General features: G+C 40.0%; 1 protein-coding gene across 1 annotated transcript in view; it reads left to right on the top strand.

Annotated features, from left to right (window-relative positions):
• SLC10A7 (solute carrier family 10 member 7) overlaps positions 1-21,536 on the top strand; it is a 366,690-nt gene extending 345,154 nt beyond the window's left edge. The window contains exon 8 of the mRNA XM_030191671.1: positions 21,455-21,536. The gene's annotated coding sequence lies outside the window, so the exon portion shown is untranslated. The remainder of the gene's footprint in view (positions 1-21,454) is intronic.
• Positions 21,537-22,624: the final 1,088 nt, after the last annotated feature.

Consider the following 22,624-nt stretch of genomic DNA (forward strand, 5'->3'; position numbering starts at 1 on the left):
ACTACCATTCCAAATTCCTGAGCCTCAAAGATTTCCGACAATGGATGCATCTCTTCTGGGTTGGGGAGCTCATGTAGATGGACTTCACACTCAAGGAGCTGGTCCATCCATGAAACAGGTCTTCAGATTAACCTTCTGGAGCTCCACTCTAAAGGCTTTCAGAGATTGGCTGTCTAACCAGATTGTGCTCATTCAAACAGACAACCAGGTTGCAATGTATTACACCAACAAGCAGGGGCACCGGATCACAACCCTTTGTATCAAGAGGTTGCCCGAATATGGCTCTGAGCTTGCTGACATGGGCATGTTCCTTTGGGCCACTTATCTGGCGGTCGAAAACACAGTCTGGCTGACAGGCTGAGCAGGGTTATTCAACCACATGAGTGGTCTCATCACATGGGTGTTGCCCGCGAGATTCTTCTGAACATGGGGCACCCCCCGGTGATCCTTTGCCATTAACTGAATCACAAAGTCCCTCAATACTGTTCCAGACTTCAAGCTCTACGACAGACTAGCATCAGATGTCTTCCTTCTGCATTGGGGGACAGGTCTTCTGTATGCGTATACTCCCTACCTCTTGTGGGGAAGACTTTACTGAAACTCAAAACAAGCCCATGAGACCATGATCTTGATCACACCTTACTGGCCATGGCAGATCTGGTTCCACTCTTCTGGAGTTATCCTCTTGAAGAACTGTGGACAATTGGAGTGTTTCTGACCCTCATTATGCAGAACGAGGGGATCTCTTCTGCATCCCACCTTCATTCTCTGGCCCTCACATCCTGATGTTGAGAGCCCTAGAGTTTACATCCTTAGGTCTGTCAGAGGGTTGTCTTTCAGGTCTTGCTGATTTCCAGGAATGATTCTACTACTAAGTGGTGCTATTCTTTCAAATGGAGGACGGTTTGCCATTTGGTGTGAGGGCAATGCTCTAGACTCCTGTTTTCTCTGCCCTACACAGACCCAGCTTGAATACCTTCTACACCTCTCCGAGTCTGGTCTCAAGACTAACTCTGTAAGGGTTCATCTCACTGCAATTAGTGCTTATCATCAGCGTGTAGAAGGTAAAGCCCATCTCTGGACAGCCTCTAGTTCGCTTCATGAGAGGTTTGCTTTTGTCAAAGCGCTACCTGTGTCATGGAACCTACAATTTGAAAGTATTTGACCTGGAGGGTCATTTTCTTGGTGGCTATTACTTCAGCCTCGTAGAAGTCAGTGAGCTTTCAGGCTCTAGTATTGGATGCACCTTAAGTTTCATCACAAGAGAGTAGTCCTCCACGTGCACCAGCAGGGCTGGTGGTTGGGAGGTGGGGATAGTGCTGGGCAGACTTATACGGTCCTGTGCCAGAGCTGGTGGTGGGAAGCGGGGCTGGTGGTTGAGAGGCAGGGGATAGTGCTGGGCAGACTTATACGGTCTGTGCCCTGAAAAAGACAGGTAAAAATCAAGGTAAGGTATACACAAAAATGGCACATGTGGTTTATCTTGTTGGGCAGAGTGGGTGGACCGTGCAGGTCTTTTTTCTGCTGTCATCTACTAATGTTACAATCCAGCTTATTTTCGAAAGTGATAGCCGGCCATCTTCCGACACAAATCGGGAGAGATGGCCGGCAATCTCCTAAAACCGGCCAAATCGGTATAATCGAGAAGCTGATTTTTAGACACACTCGCACGGCATTCCGTCGTGGAGGTGACTAAACTTCAAGGGGGCGTGTCGGCAGGGTAGTGAAGGCAGGATGTGGGCGTGCTTACGAAATGGCCGGCTTCAGCTGATAATGGAAAAAAGAAAACCGGCGATGACGAGCATTTGGGCCGGTTTTACTTGATCTATTTATTTTCATGACCAAGTCTCAAAAAGATGCCCAAAACTGACCAGATGACCACCGGAAGGAATCGGGGATGACCTCCTCATACTCCTCCAGTGGTCACCAACCCCCTCCCACCCCAAAAAAAAAACTTTAAAACATTTCCTTCCTAGGAGGGAAGCCAGTCGGCCAGCTCGTAAAAAAAAAAAAAAGGATCTTGTTGATCAGTTATGTTATGACTTACTTGTTCTGGAGTGCTGTATTTTGTGATACTGTTTTGAGAAATGTTCAAGAAAGACTTCAATACAAATTAAAAAAGTCCCTTGCCATTCATTTCCTTGATGGCCGTCCCTGACGTGCACTTCCCTTAATAGCCGTCTTTTTCTTGATGGCCGTCTTTCTCTCCGAAAGTGCACTTCTGTTAATGACCGGCTTTCTCCCCAAACAGGGAAAATCAAAACGTTTTTGCTCACAGTTTTTTTAGTAGTAACAGTGGGATTTGAACCAGCCACCTCTGCATTACAAGAGCCATGATGTAATCACTTGGCCACAGCTCCACTTACTTGGCTGTCCCTCTCTTTGATTATACCCCTTCAGTCTCTCTCAGCCAATCACAGTGCGTTAAGCTGTCTGTGAGTGGCTGAGAGAGACCTGGAGGGGTATAATCAAATGGAGGGACACCCAAGTAAGTGGAGCTGTGGCCAAGTTGTTACATCACTGGTCTTGTAATGCAGAGGTGGCTGGTTCAAATCCCACTGTTACTACAAAAAAAGCAGTGTGCAAAAATTTTTGATTTCCCTGTTCAGGGAGAAAGACGGCCATTAAGAGAAGTGCACTTTCGGAGAGAAAGACGGCTATTAAGGGAAGTGCACGTCAGGGACTTTTTTCATTTGTATGAAGTCTTCCTTGAACATTTCTCAAAACAGTATCACAAAATACAGCACTCCTGAACAAGTAAGTCATGACATAACTGATCAGCAAGATCTAAACATCCAGAAGTACCAGTGCACTACGAATGCTGGCCCCTCCCATGGCCAAATGCCTTGGATTTGGCCGGGTTTGAGTTGGCCAGTTCCAGTTTCCATTATCGCTGAAAAACAAAGTCGGCCATCTCAAACCCAGGGATCTGTGGCATTGGCCGGCCCCAACCGTATTATCGAAGCAAAAGTTGGCCGGCCCATCTTTTCGATAATACAGTTCCGGCCAGCTGTTGTGGCGCCGCCAAAATAGATCGCCGGCGATCGATTTCGCCGGCACCAGTTTGATTATGCCCCTCTATGTTACCTAATGTCGTGTCGGAGCTCCATATGAGATAGAAAAGAGAAGGTTCTAAGTACAACAAGAACCAGAACAAAACCAAAAAGCACAAGTGAACCTTCAGTAACAGGACAAAGAAATTCTTTATTAGAGGGACCCGACAAGGGCCGTGTTTTGAGGATCAATGCTTACTTATTACATACATATATTCCTGCATAGTTTTATAAGAGCCATTTTCCACATGTCAAAATATACTTTACACACAGAAAATGCTTATAAAAATTACCCCTAAATTGTGTTGCTGTGTCCATTTGTGCAAGCTGAATGGCACTTGCCAACGCTATTGTTTTCAAAAGGTATATTTATTTATCTACAGTATGTATTTATTTATTTATTTATTTATTTATTGCATTTGCATCCCACCTATTTGCAGGCTCAAAGTGGCTTACATAGTTTGTGTACACACAGTTAACTCCTGGGATGTCAGGTATAATTATTGTTGGCAGAGATTAATTAGGAGGAGAAGTAGAGAGAAGAAGGAGGATTTAGTAGGTATATTAACTATGGGTTTTCTTAGACGATGGGTTTTCAGAGGTGGATTAGTACAGTTCTGGGTTTTCATTGTAGGCTTTGTTGAAAAAATATGTCTGGAGGGATTGTGAAAGATAGTTGTTTCGTTGATTGTTTTCAGGTCTCTAGGTAGTGCGTTTCCATAACTTCTGCTCAATGTAGGAGAAGGGTGTATCATGCCATCATCTTGTATTTTAGTCCTTTGCAGTTGGGGAAGTGATTTTGGGCGTTTCCTGGAGGTAGGTCCACGAGGTTTAACATGTATTTGACCCAAAAAGCAGTGAATATCACAGGAGTCCACTCCTTCGCTTTCTTCACCCTGTCTGCTTTTTCTGCAGCTAAGTAAGTGGTTGTGACAGACCTGTATTTTATACTGTGTATTGAAGACTGGTTGATGATTAAATGGTTAATGAAGTAAAATTGTCACTGTGCTTTCATTGTATGCTTACCAATCGGAACAGTTTTCAAAGCAGTACACTAAACCCACTGTTCTCCATTCATAAATAATAGAAAGCATGTCTGCAAATTATCATTCCCACAGTCCCTGGTCTTCCTACCAGTGATTTCTCTGCTGGCCCATTCCCTGGTTAGTATCTTACAATGAAGCAGAAATTACCAATCTGATCAGTTTCGTTCACAGCCATGGAAGCCAGGGTTCTTCATCATTCAGCTTAGCAGGAAAGAGTTTTGGATGTAGTGTAGTTTTGGTAGATATTTGTAGCCAGTCTTTAACCCTGCAGTGGGTGAATATGGGAATAAATGGAGACTCCAAGTAAACCCTGCAGCTGGCCACAGGGACTGGAGAGCTGGGTCATGATAATCTGTTGATGTCCAACTGGGCCCATCTACTCCTGACAGAATCTGTGCAAAAAGTTTGAAAATTCTGCACACGATATTTTTTTAATTCTGCGCACAGTATTTAAAATCCGCAAAGTTGTGTTTCACAACACTTTTATTGAAGGCAGTATCAGAGTAACAAAAACACAAATGCCACTACATTCTCAGTAACCATTTCCACGCACATTGAAACTAATACAGTGGTACTCTAGGCCTTCAACTATCATTGTATTAAAGCCCACCAACCCCCATCCCAACTCCCCTCCCCGCTGAATTTCACTATTCGTCATCTGAAACCCAATATCAAAACAAAGCCCAACCCCCCCTCCTCCCCCCCCCCCCCCATCCATCCTATACCCCCCTCTCCATCCCGGAGGATTCAATCCAGGGCTAGGCTCTAATGGCACCTAGATTGGTCCCACGAGGATCCGCAAAGTTTATTTTAGTGTTTGTGTAGAATCTTTCCATCATATGCCTGAAATCCTTTCCTGCTTTTTCCTTCTCAGACATCAGCCTCCTCAATGACCTCTTTCACTCCAACTACAGTTCTTTCTCCCTCTAAATCATAACATGCCCCATAAATTACATTGCTTCCACTAAAAGATCGTATTGCTTTCAAGATTTGCACCTTAGCCCATAAAATACATCCTGAGAAGCTCCATCGTACGTCAGACCTAATTGACTTACCGGCAAGAAACATCAAAAGTTCATCACATACCTTCCTTAACCTCCAGTGCCTAAGTGTCGAGGACTCAAATACAAATCATTACACGCATCTACCTCACTTACCTCTGCACAAAGCATGGAAATAAACTACCGAATACTATAAAAACACATGTGACTTGACAGCCTTCAGGAAATTATTGAAAACCGCACTGTTCGAAGAGACTACAATAAGATCCTCTTAATGTATTGATTATTCTATATCTAAACCAACCACTTTTGATCCCTCTGAATTGTTTATATTAGTCATGTTATCAATTATTGGCCATTATATTTGACTGTTTTTTTTTACTATGTGTTATAACATAGTACATAGTAGATGACGGCAGAAAAAGACCTGCACGGTCCATCCAGTCTGCCCAACAAGATAACTCATATTGCTGCTTGTGTGTATACCCTACTTTGATTTGTACCTGTGCTCTTCAGGGTCACTTAAACCTCCATTGGCCAAGGTACAAAATAATGTACCTGTATATATGTAAACCAGCTTTGAATGTAGTTGCAAAATACCACAGAAGGCGTATCATCAAATCCCATTTCCCCTTCCCTTCCCTAATATACTTAAATCAAACATGACCACCAACAATTATAGAGTGTGCTAGAGAAAACAATATAGCAAACAAATACAATCTACCACTCAATAAATTAGTGGAATATTTCCAAAACAATAGACACCATATTTGAGGCAGAGAAGACCTCAGTGTAAACACAAACACCTTGACGCAGGGAAAAAACTCCACACAAAGAAATAAAAAATTATAACCATTTTAAAAAAGATTAATAATGTCAGTATTAAATTCAATTAACTGTAGCACAGTAAGGTTGAAATATCAAAGAGATACTCATCTGTAAAGTTTCTACCATTAGCACGCGCAATGCTTTACCTTCAGTTCAATACAGCAAAAAATTTCCAAACTAAGTTACTGAAGCATTGTAGCATACTTCCAGATAATGTCAGCAGTCCTGACACGGGCCATTTCTTTCACCAGTATGGCTGCTTCATGGGATCCATGCTAAAATAAACATTAATCAATACAGTGAAACCTCAGTTTATCGTTGACGTCGGTTTTTGTGGTTTAGGATTTCGTGTTTTTTTTTCGACTAAGAAGTTGTCTCGTTTTCGTGGTTGCCTCGGATTTGTCAAAAAAAGAAGGACGGCCATCTCCCAGTTTGTATCGGAAGATGGACGTCCTTCTCCCGATTTTGGGCGTCCTCGTTAAATTGCCTCAGTTTTCATCGGTTTTTGGATTTCGCCGATTTGTTTTCAGACGATTAGTCGACGAAAACCGAGGTTTCACTGTAGTAAAAAAATTTTAAGGAAAAAAACACATACTCTTTAGTACCACAAACAGATTTAACCAAATATTGGCAGAATGGGTACTTGGCATCATAATTCTGTTGTCTGATTCAAAAACTCAAATCAGAAGAAAGCTACCCAATTACGAAGAATATAATTGGACCAAAGAAAAAGAGAGCATAAGTGGCGAAAAAGTAAGTAAAGTATACAGAACACTTGGCACAATACAAGAGAAATCTTTTCATTAAAAAAAAACAAAACCTGTTTTATTCCCTTAAAAAAAAAAAATACACACCATTCAGTCTCCGTATTTGACCCATAATGTTCCATCATACGTAATTGTAGATCCAGCATTGTTCTTGATATCTCCCCCCCCCCCCCCCCCCACCCCACACACACACACATGGGTTTGGTTAGGATGTGTTTAAAAGTCCAGCAGAGCTGTACACATAGTATTTAATTAAACGGTCCGCTGTTTGAGGTCCTGAAAGATTTGGCTTACCGGAGAACTTTTAAAAGTGTGGTACAGCTGCTTTACCTCCTCACCTCACTGCAATTCTATTTAATGGCCATGCTACCCAAGACTTTATACTGCAGAGGAGGTGTGTAGCAGGAGTGCCACTGTCCCCACTTTTATTTCTTCTCAAAATGGATCTGTTGTATACAGGAGAAAGGTGATATTGGTGGGTGGTCAGTGCAAACTAGAGAATTTAAATTGGCAACATTCGCTGATTATTTTGTGGTAATCCTGATTTAACCCTAAGAATTCTCTGAGATGCTTAATGGGCAAGATCTAAATTTTTGGGTCATTTGCAAGTTTGAAATAAAATTGGGCAACGCCAGAGGCCCCTGAAGGTTGATTGGAGATCGGAGACACACTGGGGAGATGAGTTCCTTTGAAATTGGTGATTGGCTCTTTTTAGGTACCTGGGAATCATTTTTGCCCTCCGATTTATCTCATTTCTATAAACTAGACAGTTTGAAGTTAAAAAAGCAAACTTGTTAACTAGTCTCCGTAGTATAAAACCCTTTTTTTCCTCATAGTTTTAAAATTGAACTTTCTGCCACAGCTTACAGCATTAACAGATAGCCTCTAGAAGGCACAGCAGGGCCTAGCTCAGTCCTCATACCCATTCACCCTCCCCAATTCCCACCCACCCCTAGCATTCTCTTATTTATAGTCTAAAGTTAAAATTATTCTAATTAGAATAACAAGAGAGGAGTTTTCATTACAGAGTTTAAATTACATTTAATTACTTTTTGAGAAGCAAACATTAAATAAATCACAAAATACACCATATAATCGTAAAGCTTTTTATATTAATCTAATATCCCTAGTACCTTAAGAAGTTTTAATTAATCAACTCAATATTAAGATGCAGACAGCAGTCCAGCAGCAAGAGAGGTGCTATCCAGTCGTTTGCATTGAGTTTCACATGGATGGTTATCTCCCAGTTTGCAAGAGGTTATATTGTGTGTGCTTGATACAAGAGCTCCTAGCTCTCAAAGAACAAGTCTGTTCTCTTGAGGTTAGAGTAGCAAACTTTGAGGTGCTGTGAGAGACAGAGAGGTACATACAGGAGGCATACAGGATGTTGTAAGTCCCACCTCCAGTCTGGCAGCCCCTGTGCTCCCTTGGAGGGAGGTCTCCTAAAAGAGTGGAGGAGTGGCCTAGTGGTTAGGGTGGTGGGACTTTGGTCCTGGGGAACTGAGTTCGATTCCCGGCACAGGCAGCTCCTTGTGACTCTGGCAAGTCACTTAACCCTCCACTGCCTGCCGCATTGAGCCTGCCATCAGTGGGAAAGCGCGGGGTACAAATGTAACTTAAATAAATAAATAAATAAAAGGAGAGCATCACTCTGGTGAAGTAGAAGCAATCCTGTAGCCAGGACCAGCCCACCAGGGGATGCAATATCCTCTCAAACTGAGGATGTGTCTCCAGGAGCTGCTATCCAGGAGGGAAGGGTTAGGACATCTGTTGTAGTGGGTGATTCGATCATTAGGTATGTAGATAGCTGGGGGGCTGATGGACATAAGGATCACTTGGTTACTTGCATGCAGGTGCAAAGGTGGTGGACCTCATGTTCCCTAGATAGGGTTTTAGATAGTACTGGGGAGGAGCTGGCTGTCTTGGTACATAGTGGGTACCAGTGCCATAGGAAAATGTGGTTCTGGAAGCCAGATTTAGCTCTTAGGTAGAAAACTGAAATCCAGATCCTACAGTGTAGCATTTTCAGAAATTTTTCCCGTTCCATTCGCAGGACCCAAAAGGTAAGCAGAGCTCCGAAGTCTCAATGCATGGTTGAGACGATGGTACAGGGATGAGGAATTTAGATTTCTTAGGAACTGGGCAACATTCTGTGAAAGGGGGAGTCTGTTCTGAAAGGATAGACTCCACTTTAACTAGAATGGAACCAAGCTGCTGGCACTAACGTTTAAAAAGGAGATACAGCAGCTTTTAAACTAAAATTTGGGGGGGGGGGGGGGGACTGGCAGTTGCCCAGGTGTGCATGGTTTTGTCCGTGGAGTATCCTTGAAGGATACAGTTGAAACAGGATCTTTAGGGAAGCCTGCTAGAGAGGTTTCAAATATGATGAAAGAAAGCCAAGAGTATTTAATTGAGGATGAAAATTATCCCCGTCAGCTTCAAAGCAGATTGTAGATGCAAGGAAAAAACACATTTGAAGTGTCTGTATACAAATGCTAAAAGCCTAAAAAAATAAGATAGGAGTTGAGTATATGGCACTAAATGAAAAGGTTAGGTATAATAGGCATCTCAGAGACCTGGGTGAGAGGACAATCAGTGGGGCACTGTATTATCAGGGTACAGATCATATTGCAGTGATAGAATGGATCGAAGTGGAGAGGAAGTTGCATTATATGTTAGAGGAATTGAGTCTAACAAAATAAACATTCTACAGAAACAGCAGCAATGGAATCCTTATGGATAGAAATTCCACGTGTGATGGAAGGCATACATACACTGTAGTATTGTACTAGTGTCCACCAGGACAGATGAACAGACAGATGAGAAATGTTTACAGAGAATTAGGAAAGGGCAATTGGGCAACATTATAATAATGTTGATTTCAATTACTATATTTGAAAGCAAACATACCCATCAATATAACGTAGGAGTAGGAGGTAACAAGTGGTCAAAACCACTCCAACAGCTCAAAAATGATGGAGAGAAAAAAATCTCAATAAAAAGCTGGATATTCCAACATAGATTGCAACATCTGTTTATCATTGGTTACCATCAAAATGTAATATATTCACAAATATCCACGTTCCCCAAACTGGCACACAAAGAAGAGAAACAGAGCCACTCTTCATGCAATCAGGTCATTCATATGAAGTTCAAACAAACTATCTTAGTCACTGAAGTGAAGAGCTTGCCCTTTGAAGTTAAAAGCCCCCGACAGGGTTTCCCCCTATTTTGCAATTCTCAGCTGATGCAGTCAAGAGAAAGGAGAAAACAAATGGAGCTCCCTTCATGGCGATACCACAGCTCACAACATGGCTGCTGGAAACAAACCACAACAGAAGGAGTATGAAGATAGCAGGACTCTACCACAGAAATACCGGGGGGACTAGAGATGTAATAAGCAAAATCTTTGTTCTTTAAAACCCCACACAGTACTGTGTTTCGGCGTTATCCCTGATACTCATATCTCATCAGTGATTCTATGTACCAGACCCCTGATGTAGGCTTTACTCCGAAACACAGTACTATAACTCATGTTCACCAATCCATATTCTCCCCTTCGTAAAAAGACTTCCATTTAATGGCTACATTCAGTCCTTTGCGCAGTCTGTAAAATGTAAATCCATTTCTGTTCATAGCTGATGGAGCTGCCATTTTGATGTTACCCCAGAGCTCTGAACAAGGCAATTGCTCCAGTACAATACATTTGAAAAGAATCAAAAAGTGTGTCTCTTTCAAGACTATGAGGTATTAAAGGTTCTTGTAACTTCTGAACATTGATGCAATGTCGGTGTTCTATCAACGTGTTTTTAATTGTCTAGAAGTCTGACCTACATAGTAGCAAATTACAAGAAGATCGTAAAAGGTAAATCATGTTAGTGGACGACGGGAAGTGAAGAACTTGAAACACATTCTTGCTGTGAACATCAAAAAGAGATCAGAGTCCAGTCATAATGTGGCACACTAGGACAAGAGCCATATTTTCCAAGCCGCCTCGATCCGCCCTTTCCATCCTTCTTGTCTGCTCCAAACATGAGCTTTACGTAACCAGTCATTCAGATTAGATTTCAGTTACCCCACTATTCACTGGATAAAGGTTGTATCAGAGAGCACTAGGGAGCATAGTACGAGAGGTAACTGTTTTGGGTCCAGTGGGAAACAGTGATCATAATATGATCAAATTTGAGTTGATATCTGGAGTGAAGTTACTAAGGAAATCTACTGTAGTAACATTTAATTTTTCGAAAGGACAACTTTGATAAAATGAGGAAAATGGTTAAAAAGAAGCTAAAAGAATTGGCCAACAAGGTTAGGACTTTAAATCAGGCATGGACATTGTTTAAAAATACCATCATGGAAGTCCAGACTAGATGTATTTCAAGTATTAACAAAGCGGAAAGAAAGCAAATGGCAGCCAGCATGGTTAAAAGGTGAAGTGAAAGAGGCTATTAGAGCCAAAAGAACATCCTTCAAAGAATGAGAAAAGATCTTAATAAAGAAAATAAGAAGCAACAATAAACACCATCAAGCTATGTGCAAGGTATTGATAAGAAGACTAAAAGAGAATATGAAGAAAAACTTATGACAGAGACAAAAACTCATAGTACACATTTTTCAGGTACATCAGAAGCAGAAAGTCTGAAAGGGAATCCATGGAATGCATTAGATTGTGATGGAGCAAAAGGAGCACTCAGAAGGATAAGGCCATAGCGCAGAGATTGATTGAATCTTTGCTTCAGTCATAAGAAAGAAAATACAAGAGATCTACCTGTAACAGAAATGGGTTTCAAGGTGATGATGCGGAGACTGAAAGAATTCTCTGTGAACCTGGAAGACGTACTGAGCCAGTTCAACAAGTTAGAGTGATAAATCACCAGGACCAGATGGTATTCCCTCCCAGGACCTGAAGAACTCAAACATGAATTTGTTGATCCGTTAGGATCTGTAATCTGTCATTAAAATCAATCCGTATGTAGCTGAAGATTGGAGGGTGGCCATGTAATTCAATTTTTTTTAAGGTTCTAGGGATTATCTGGAAAATTACAGACGGCAAGCCTGACTTCAGTGCCGGTCAAATAGTGGAACTTCGATAAAGAATAAAATTGTAAGAAAAATTACAGAATACATAGACAAACATGGTTTAATGGGACTGAGTCAGCATGGGTTCAGTCAAGGGAAGTGCTTGCCTCACCAGTTTGCTTCATTTCTTGAAGGTGTGAAGAAACATGTGGATAAAGTTTGGGCCGGTGGGTGGTAGTGTATGTAGATTTTCAGAAAGCTTTTGGCATAGTTCCTCATTAAGAGACTCCTGAGAACATTAAAAAGCCATGGGATAGGAGGACAATGTCCTTATCTGGATTAGAATTGGTTATGGATAGAAAACAGGAAGGTAGGTTAAATGGCCATTTTTCTCATGGAGAAGAGTGCTAGTGAAATGCTTGCAGGGATCTGTACTGGGACCGATGCTATTTAACATATTTAGAAGTGATCTGAAAATTGGAACGACAAGTGAGGTGATTAAATTTGTAGATGACACAAAACTATTTAGAGTTGTCAAAATATGCGTATTGTGAAAATGCAAGAACCCCTTAAGAAACTGGAAGACTGGACATCCAATGGCAGATAAAATTTAATGTGGAGAAATTTGTTTTTTACATTTATTCCCGCTTTTACACAAAGCAGGTAACATAAAATATACATATCAATAAAATTTTTAAAAAAACACACAAAATCTAAATGATATAAGTCCATCCCCAGTCAGTGCAGTGGCTCAAGTCACAGTCTCTTCAGTATACTTCATTCTTCTAGAAAGGCCATTAAAAAGCATTGAGCCTTTTAAAGGATGTTGAACTGTTGAGGATTCTCACTCAATCTTAGATGACCAAGAAGATTATCCCAGAGTGAGAAGCTGGCAGCAGAGAAAGCATATGCTCTTGTTTCATCATAATGATATATCTGAGGTGATGGTAAACACATTGTTTCAGTCTCTCAGACCTCGTGAATCGCCTTGGACAGTATATTTTTCAAGCATTACTAAAATATACAGGTACCTTCTCATACACAGTTGATATCTCAAAACAGAACTTAAACATAACTCGTATACCTAAAAGCAATAGTGAAGCTTTTTTTGCACTTGGATTGATATGTGCTGATCTTGACAACTCCAGAAATTAGCCATTCTGGTCGCATTTGGACGACCTGCTGAGCCAGGAATCTGGATGGTGACTTAAATATAAAGAATTACAATAATCAATTTGGGTCAAACCAAATGGAAAGGATGAAGAAGTTAGGGCTCTTCAGCCTGGAAAAGAGACAGCTAAGGGAAGATATGATCGAGGTCTACAAAAGCCTGAGTGGTGTAGAATGGGTAAAAGTGAATTGATTTTCACTCTTTCAAAAAGTACAAAGACCAGGAACACTCAATGAATTGCATGGAAATACTTTTAAAAACAAATAGTAGAAAATATTTTTTCACTCAAAGTATAGTTAAGCTTTGGAACTTGTTGCCAGAGGATGCTGTAACAGTAGTTAGCTATCTGAGTATAAAAAAAGGTTTGACAAGTTCCTGGAGGAGACGTCGGTAGTCTGTCATTGAATAGATATGGGGGAGCCACTGCTTGCCCTGGGATTGGTACCGTGGAATGTTGCAAACTGTTTGAGTTCTGGATTGTCCACTTTTAGAAGCAGGATGTTGTGCTAGATGGACCATTGGTTTGACCCAGTATGGCTATTCTTATGTTCTTATGAATAAGTATCAGTGACTCTCCCTAATTTAGGGAGGACATTTCAAGCTTCTGGTCCTTTGCCAGTAATTGATTTTTCCTCCTTGTCTCCTTACAGCATTTTTTCTAGAGGTAAAGGTTTTGCCAGAATATAAAGTGTAATAAAGTCAGACAGATATTCAGGTCTAGACCATAGAGCATTTTAAATGCAATAGTTAATAGCTCAAATTCAGTTTTTTTTTCCCTTACAGGGAGCCAATGTGGTTTAATTAAAAATGGAGTTAGATGATCTATGTAACTACAGTATCACCTAAGATCAGTATGGCATGTAGTCTTTGTAATTTCTTGAAAGGCAGACCCAGTAATGTAATATTGCTAATTGGTTTTAGATCCTTAGAATTTACAATCTAATTTGTCACATTTTCAAACTAAAAAATGCTTTCCTTAAGATACCTTACGTTCATGTGTGATTCCATCATTGACTCCTAGTATTATGATTTCTATCTGTAACCGGACTATCAATACCGGATGTCTCTGAGGCGTATACATCATTTGGTTACGTACCCATAAAACATTTGTCAGAATTAATTTTTTAATCATTTGTCCCTCAGAGTTCAAATCTCATCAACAGTAAGTTCATCAAAATAAATGTATTTGACAACCAAAGCTGTACTGGGAAAAGCAACAGAATATCATCTGCATGCGAATAGTACGGTATATCAAATGAGCAAGCATTTTGCCTAATCTGCTCAGATACAAATTAAATAGGATTGGTGATAGAGGAGATCCCTGGGGTACTCAACTGTGTCATATTCCAGGGAAGAAATTATTCTTTTTTCTAAGAGACCTGAAGGGTTCTATTTTTTAAGAATCATCAAATCAAGTCACCATATACCTGACACTCCTATCTCACTTAATCTGTAAATCACAATGTTGGGGTTTACTAGATCAACACTGCCGAGAGGTCCAATTGCTTACAAAAACTTTGGATTCCCATGACAAACTATTAAGGAATAGTGGAGTAGCCTAAAGGTTCATGCAGTGGCCTAGACCCTTGGGAGCTGGATTTGGTTCCCACTGCAGCTCCTTTTTGACTCTGGAAAAGTCACTTAACCCTTCAGTGCCCCAGGTACAAAAATAAGATGCCTATATATTATATGTAAACTGCCTGGCTTGTAACTACAGAAAAGATGGTATATCAAATCCCATCCTCTTTCCCTTCCAGTCTAGTAGGATGATGCTACCACCATAGCTTGCTAAGGAATGTAAAAAGATTTGAAGTGTTTCAGAGAAAGGTGATGACAATGTTATGTGATTTGTGTCACAAGATGTATGAAAAGAAACTTGACGACATGAGTATGCATACAGTAAAGGAAAGGAAGGATAGGGCGATATGATACAGCAGGGACATGTTTATCCACTCCTACCCTAGCTGTGATAATACTTAATCATCTCTCGGACCTCATGTGTACCTTTCTTTAAATTAGTCATCTTATTTTCTGACTCCTTTTATCTATATGTTAACCATCTCTCTGACCTCATGTGCAACTTTTTTAAATTAGTCACTTTATCCTCTTACTCTCTTACATATCTATATATTCTGTCTTTGCTTATACCCTATGCTGTAATTGTCTATTGCTCATGTTTGATTTATTCTTATTGTACACCACCTTGAGTGAATTCCTTCAAAAAGGCAGTAAATAAAATCCTAATAAATAAATTGCCATACAAAGAAATCTTTTCCAGAGATGAGAAAGTGGTAGAAATAGAGGGCAGGGGTCAGGAAGTACTTTTTCACAGAGAGGATGGTGAATGCCTGCAATGCATTCTCATAGTAGAGATGAAAACAATAATGGAATTCAAACTTGCATGAGATAAACATAAGGAATTTCAACATGGAAAGTGAATGTAAGCAAAACAAGCTTAGCAGTGCTTAGATGGCAACTCCAGTAATTGGGAAATAAGACCAGACTTCTATGGTCTGTGCCCCAATTATAACTAGATAGATCTGGATGGGCATGAGTGGGGCTTTACAACACAACAATCTCTCTAGAATAGTGGCAATAGGTACTTTCATATGACTATGGTTCTGCAAAGTGCGTAGAATTTTAAATAAGAACAAGGGGGAAAAGCCTCTGAAAAAAGCCCAACCACCAACCCAAATAATCGTTTTCAAAAACGAGGGTTGAGGAAAATCAGTGGGCTGTATATCATCACTGGCACCAAAAAAAAACCTTGTTTCTTAGGTATAAAATGCTAGCTTCACAGAACTGACGGGATGGATCCACAGAGAAGAGTGAAAAATTACTTAACTTAAACTTCTAGTGGTAAACAACGTGTAAGTGGTCGGTCCGTCACACCGACTTTGGCCAGAGTTTTGCTGTAAATAGCTGTCTCAAGGCATGGGACACTTTAGAAAATATTAACATCATTAAAGTGAAAAAACGGGAAGAAAACGTGAATGTAAACTGATTAAAACAAAAATCAAGTGCAAAAACAATGATCAATCAAGTCAAAAAATTTGAAATACATAATTAGAAAGAGGTACTTGCCAATAGTATCAGACATGTTCAGCCTTCTTGCAGTGGGATCCCCTCCAAAATGGATGCAGCGTTTATTCTTTATAGGATTTGAATTCAGTATCCTCTGATGTCATATCCTGTGATGTTACTATAAATAAACAATATCCTGTGGTGTTGCTATAAACAAGCGTCATGTATTGACTATCTCATATAAATTGATCACAAAACACTAACGTGTCTGTCACAAAATGTCATTTGTTGATCAGTGGCGTGTTGAACCCAGTACATCATTAAATCTGTGAATACACACCGACCTCAGATACTGTAGACCCTGATTTAACAAAATCGGGTTGTAAAATGATAGTCTTAAGATCTTGAAATCGAGGAAGATTGGGCTAGAGGAAACTCCTCCATTCCAATCTCAGATTTAGTCCTTGAGGTTAATCAGATTTAATCCATGAGTGGGGCTTTGACACAACACCAGTAGTTGGGGAATAAGACCCCTGTCAGGTAGACTTCTATGGTCTGTGCCCTGAAAATGGCAGAAGACACATCAAGAGTAAGTATGGATATGTTAAAACTCATAGCATATGGTATGGTATGGTGTGGTGCAGTATATATTTTTGGGCAAACTGGATGAACCAAGTTCTTTATCTGCTATCATCTACTGTGTTTCTATGTTTCAGTACTGAACAGCGTATGAAATCTGATTGTTAAGGTCTAACTATTGAATTGTAGCAACTCAACTACAGGATTATTTATATTAATATCCTCAGTGATCTTAGTCAAAATTGTCAGGTTAGCCACTGGCCTGTAATTTGAACATGTGGAAGGGTCCAGTTTATTTCATTTTAACAAGGGTATTCAGCATAATCCCTAGATTCTATATGTGGCATTCAAAATTATGCACCCAAGTTGCTTGCACATCTTAATTGAGTAACGAACCATTAACTAGCCATAATTGGGTACTAACAACCAATTATTGCAGTTAATTGGCCACAATTAGTATTTACACGTGTGTCTTGCAAAGTGCTATTCTTTGGCAGGAATTTTCAATTTGTTTTATTCAATCTGATTACTATGTTTTATTTAGGAGGAATCTCAAAACTTACCTTTTTCAGAAGTTTGTCTTGGATAAATAATTAGAATAACTGGATTGTTTAATTCTACGTTGTAGTTCCTGGAAGGTTGGCCTGGTCTCTTGATGAAAGTGTGAACTGCTTAGAACTTTATGGTTATAGCAGTATATAAACATCACTGTTACGTTGTAAAGATCCACATGCAAATCTATTAGCGTGCAAAAAGGGGTGTGGCCATGGGAGGAACATGGGTGGATCAGGGCGTTCACATGGGTGGATCAGGGCGTTTACTAAAGATATGTGCAGTATTACAGAATTCAGGGGATCTGTGCCTAACTTACACACCATGATTTATACCTGGTTTCAGTTGGTGTAAATCCTCTCGCCCAAAGTTGAGCACCAACCCTGGCACTACATGCCCTTCTATAAAGGGTGCCCATTTCAGAGTGTACTGCCTTCATTTACACCTTCAGATTTAGTTTATTTTAAAAATGTTTTTAAAAAATACAGCCTCCTTTGATGAGAAATTCTCTAGATTTTAAATTTAAATTTCCCATTGTAAGTATAGATGAAAAACTTAAAGCAAGTTGGAGGATGAGAGAATAGAGGGCTTCTGCAAGCTTTACCCAAACACCTGGAGGCCTATAAACCACTAAAATACTTCTAGGATTATCAGAAAAGAAAACCTTTACCCTTAGCACAGGGCTTCTAAACCTTCTTATACAACTGAATCCGTTGTGTTCACTTATAGTGTTTTTTTGTTATAAATGACCAAAAGTCCACACCCTTCCATATAACTGGATATATAGAGGCATATTTTCAAAGCACTTAGCCTTCCAAAGTTCCATAGGTTTCTATGGAACTTTGGAAGGCTAAGTGCTTTGAAAATATGCCTCTTAGTATATCCAGCTGGACATTTCAAATGTTTAAAACACTAACTTTGTTTCTATTAAAAATGTCATCCCATGTTGCTTGACCTTTATCAGGTCCTTAACTTCCTTGATTTTATTACATACCTGGCATTCATAAAACATATTGACTATTTGTAGATAATCGTGGAGGAGTAGCTTAGTGGTTAGTGCAGTGGTCTGAGAACTTGGGGAACTGGGTTCAATTCCCACTGCAGCAACTTGTGATTGTGGGTGACTCACTTAACCCTCCCATGGCCCAGATAGAAATTTAAAAAAAAAACCTTAGATTGTGAGTCCACTAGGGACAGAGAAAGTACCTGCACCTGTAAGCTGATTTGGAATTACCTCAGAAAAGTGGTATATTAATTTGACAAACTTTTACCCCTTCAGTCGACTTTAACCAGCATTTTCTCCTTTCTCTTTCATAAATCTGAGTTTTCCAAGATTTCCTGTATTTCTTCGCCCACAACCATTGAAATGGTTTACTTATTGTCCAAACCACTATCAGATATCTGGTTATAGGATTAAAGAGCACTCTGAACTCCATTGTGAAACATTTTCTTTATCTTGCGATAATTCCGTGTGGCATCCCCCAAACTGTAGGAATAGAATTCCCAGGTGCCATCCTTCATCTTATTCCCTTCCATATACAGCCTCCCTATAGCTCCCTCATTCCAGTCTAATATATAAAGAAATAAAGCAATTCAAAACAATAACCTATATTAATTTGTCATTGCTAAAAATAATCAGTCAAGTAAAATCAACCTGAGCTCCAACAATAAAATCAATGGCCTTCTTGTCTTGATCCACACAAAGGACCCTTCCTGTGACCTTTCAATTGGAGCCTGCTGATGGAAGCATCCACCTACAAGCAGTCTCTTGTAAGGTACTTCCGCCTGCATGTTGGCATTCGTATGCCAAGGGGGGTAGAGCATATGGCCCGAAGCACTGCTTAATCCTGATGTTCACAAAGTGGATTGAATGCGCAGAATGGAGAAGCTATGTGTCTTTTTCTTCTATCATTTCTTGTTTTCTGTTGCATTACTTGTTAGTATTGCCTTTCATTACCCCTGTGACCTGTCTGTTACCCTTTAGCTCTTCATTTCTCACTCGCTTCTCAGACACTAATTTATGTCTTCTAATTTCCGCCCCTTTCTACCACTTTCTTCTTTCTTAATCTGACATGTCATCCTCCCAGACTCCATCTTCCTTTCCAAGCTCTCATCTGTCATCCCTCATCCCTCCACTCAGACAACCTAAAAATTCTCGGGTAGTAAACAATCGATGGAAACCTCACCTAGAGAACCAAGCGAAATCTACCATAAAGAAAATGTTTCACTCAATGTGTAAACTCAACGCGTGACATCATTCGTTCCCCGAGGGCTATATTTCATAACCTGATACAATCATTGGTATCTAAGCCACGCAGATGACTGCATTGGAATTTATGCGGGATGCAAAGAGCAATTATAAAGAAACTTCAGACCCCCCAGAACACAGCAGCCAGGCTTATATTTGGAAAAACACGTTATGATAGCGCCAAACCCCTCTGAGAAAAACTGCACTGGCTCCCAATCAAAGAACGCATTGCTTTTAAGGTCTGCACCATGGTTCATAAAATTATATACGGCAAAGCCCCGGGATACCTGACGACCTCAAAGACCTACCAACCAGAAACACAAGATCAGCACGAACTTACCTAAATCTCCACTAACCCAAGTACTAAAAGACTCAAACAAATTAACTTATGCATCCAGCTTTCTTACTTAAGCGCACAACTATGGAATGCTCTGCCAAAGATAATAAAAACAACGAACGACCACCTAAGTTTCCGGAAAGAACTAAAAACAACCGTTCAAAAAGGCATACCCCACCGACCCAACATAAAACCTAAGTTCTTGTGACACTGCCAAAACCAAAGTCTGTAATGGACACACCTTAACCCTCATCCCCCCTCCCTAACTTCCCCATGTATCTACCAAACAGGAACCTTCTTTTACCACAATAACACCTGTATTGTTCATACCGCAACTGGCGAACGCCGTTGCGATACCATGTAAGCCACATTGACCTGCAAATAGGTGGGAAAATGTGGGATACAAATGAAACAAAGATAAATAAATAATGGTCTACCTTTTAGGTACAGTAGGTTCTTATCTGTTCTGGAGGGCTTACAATAACATAATTAAGATGGGATTTGCACCTCGGTCCTGTTGTTTAAAGGCCACTGCACTGACCACTAGGCTGCCCTTCTGCTCTGCAGAGACATCTGTGTGGCCATTTTTATACATATGATGCCTGACAGATTTTTTTTTTTTGGTGTTCATATTTTAGCAGTTTCATTTTGGAATGTGGCAGTTCATTTTAGTTGTTTTTATACAAGACTGTACTTATGTATTTTCAAACATGGAATCTCAACGGTTTTCCTGTTCAAAAATGGCTGTGAGATGGGTGGGGTAGGGGTGGGGTTTGGATGTAATAAGCAGGATGTCCCAACTCTGACTTGGGCATTCTTTTGAAAATGCCGCTCAGTGTGTTACAGATCCTTTTTAAATCTCTTGGGGCATCCTGTTGGAAGATGTATTGTTTTCACTATAGTATGATCTCCATGAAACAGGAACAAGAATGTATCCACTCTGTTTAGGATCATTTGAAATATCTTCCACTTCATTAAGTTAATAAAATCACTGTTGGCTTGTGTGAGGCCTTGCCTTTGATCCAAGTGTCTTTTTTGTTTTTATCATGTGCACGATTGTGAATAGAAACATAAGACAATGACATGAATCAGAATGCATTTTTATACTTTGTTATCTAAAAAAAGATATTTGCAAAACAATACAAGAGAAAGAAAGTTTGTCACAAATATTGTTTTGCTTATGTTAATTCTGGCATTTAAAAGGCATGCAAATAGTATTTGTCTTTGGATTTATAAAATCTCCCGATATCTAGAGGCTGAATTATTTAAAATCCCACAACATATGCACTTTTGCTTTTCAAGCATGAGTTATAATTTAATTAAAACTTCTGGTGCATCTCTAGATTTTAAATATTAAAATGTTTCATGGATCACTTTTGATTATCCACCATCAACAAATTCCTGGAGATGTCAGGTTTTTATTTTTTTTTTTTAAGGTTCCTGGGGTTGTGTTCAGAATTGTCTGTCGATGCAAAGGGAACTTGTGATAATTACACAAATCCGTTAGCATCAGCAGAGGAGTTAAACTTCAGGGAGACTTAATGGGCATGTCTCCGTGACAGCTAGCAAAGAGCATTTGGCATGATTAAGGCTGGAATTGAATGCAATGGAAAATACGCCTTCATTATGGGCACCAGTGGAGGTTGCACTAAAAATGTTAGTTTCCCCAGAAGGGGAGCCAGTGTAGCAAGGAAACCCGCTGAGGCTGTCATCCAAATTATTCACTCCTCTTTACCTTCCTGCTGTCAGACTTGTTTTCTGATGCCCACCTTGGCTGCTCTCTGCGGCTCAGAAGAGGCAACCTGTTGATTTTGCTTCCTCTGTTTCAGATTGTGCGGAGATACATCAGGGACTGGCTGGAGAGGAGAAAGCCTCCATTTGGTGCCGTCAGCAGTTGTGTGCTTATCATGATTATCTACACCACATTCTGCGATACCTTCTCTAACCCTAACATCGACCTGGATAAGTTCAGCCTGATAATAGTCGTGTTCATAAGTAAGTCTAGACCCATGAATATTGATCCTCCCCACCTTCCTCTCTTTATCATTTTATTGAAATCTAGCAATATAAAGTTTACAGTTTAATTTAAAATTCCTAAGATAAATCTGTTTCAAAGTGCATGTAGATATTTATCAGCCTTCCTCATCTCGGTATGTATTATTGGTCTGATCCTACCATAAAAAGTAGTGGTTGTAGCAAATGTATGATGACTAGATCAACCCAAACTTTCCCAAACTTATTGATATTTCAAAACCACAGGTGTGTAAAGACACCAGTCTTGTACAAGAAGAACAGTATATGCACATTAGTCCTCCAACGCTGTATGTAAAACTTGTGTTCAAAACAGTATCATTCTTTTAGTTTAAAAAAACTGATCACAAGTGCATAGTTTGTGGAAGCAAATAAGTAAATACTACTCTAATGTGTAGGTTTTCTTCAAAGTTCCTAAATATAGAACCTGCCTTTCAAAGCATCATCTTGGCACAGTCTGATTTTAACTTTTAATGGGTTGTTCCAAAGGAAATTTTTGCTGTAAACCATAGGAGTTAATGTCTGTAGCAAAAGAGATGTAGCTCATAGAGACAGTCCTTTGCTAAGCTTACAGCCCATAAGATACTTGGTACCTACAGGCCTGCAAGTAGATTTTAAAAATAGCTATTGTGCCAGTGTGGAGGAGAAGCTTCTCTCTGTCTACTTTGCAGACGCATAGTTTGCGGGGAAAAACAAGATGAAGCAGGTGCAGACATTTCAAAATGAAATCTGCACCTGTACTTCGAACAGCCTTCCCTGCTGCCAGCATAGCTCTTTTCCTACGCAGAATTCATGCTCTTCTCAACCAAGGGCCTGGAGCAACTTATCAAGACTGTGCTCTGTGAGTACCTAAATATTTACTTATTGGAAAACCTTGGAAAATTTCCTCCATAGAGACTGATGCTCATGCTAAATATTTTTCACTGCAGTTGTATAAGATGTTTAGGGGCTTACCCCCTAATTCTATA

The sequence above is a fragment of the Microcaecilia unicolor genome, chromosome 2 (genome assembly GCF_901765095.1).
Source record: "Microcaecilia unicolor chromosome 2, aMicUni1.1, whole genome shotgun sequence".
In the NCBI taxonomy this organism is placed as follows: domain Eukaryota; kingdom Metazoa; phylum Chordata; class Amphibia; order Gymnophiona; family Siphonopidae; genus Microcaecilia; species Microcaecilia unicolor.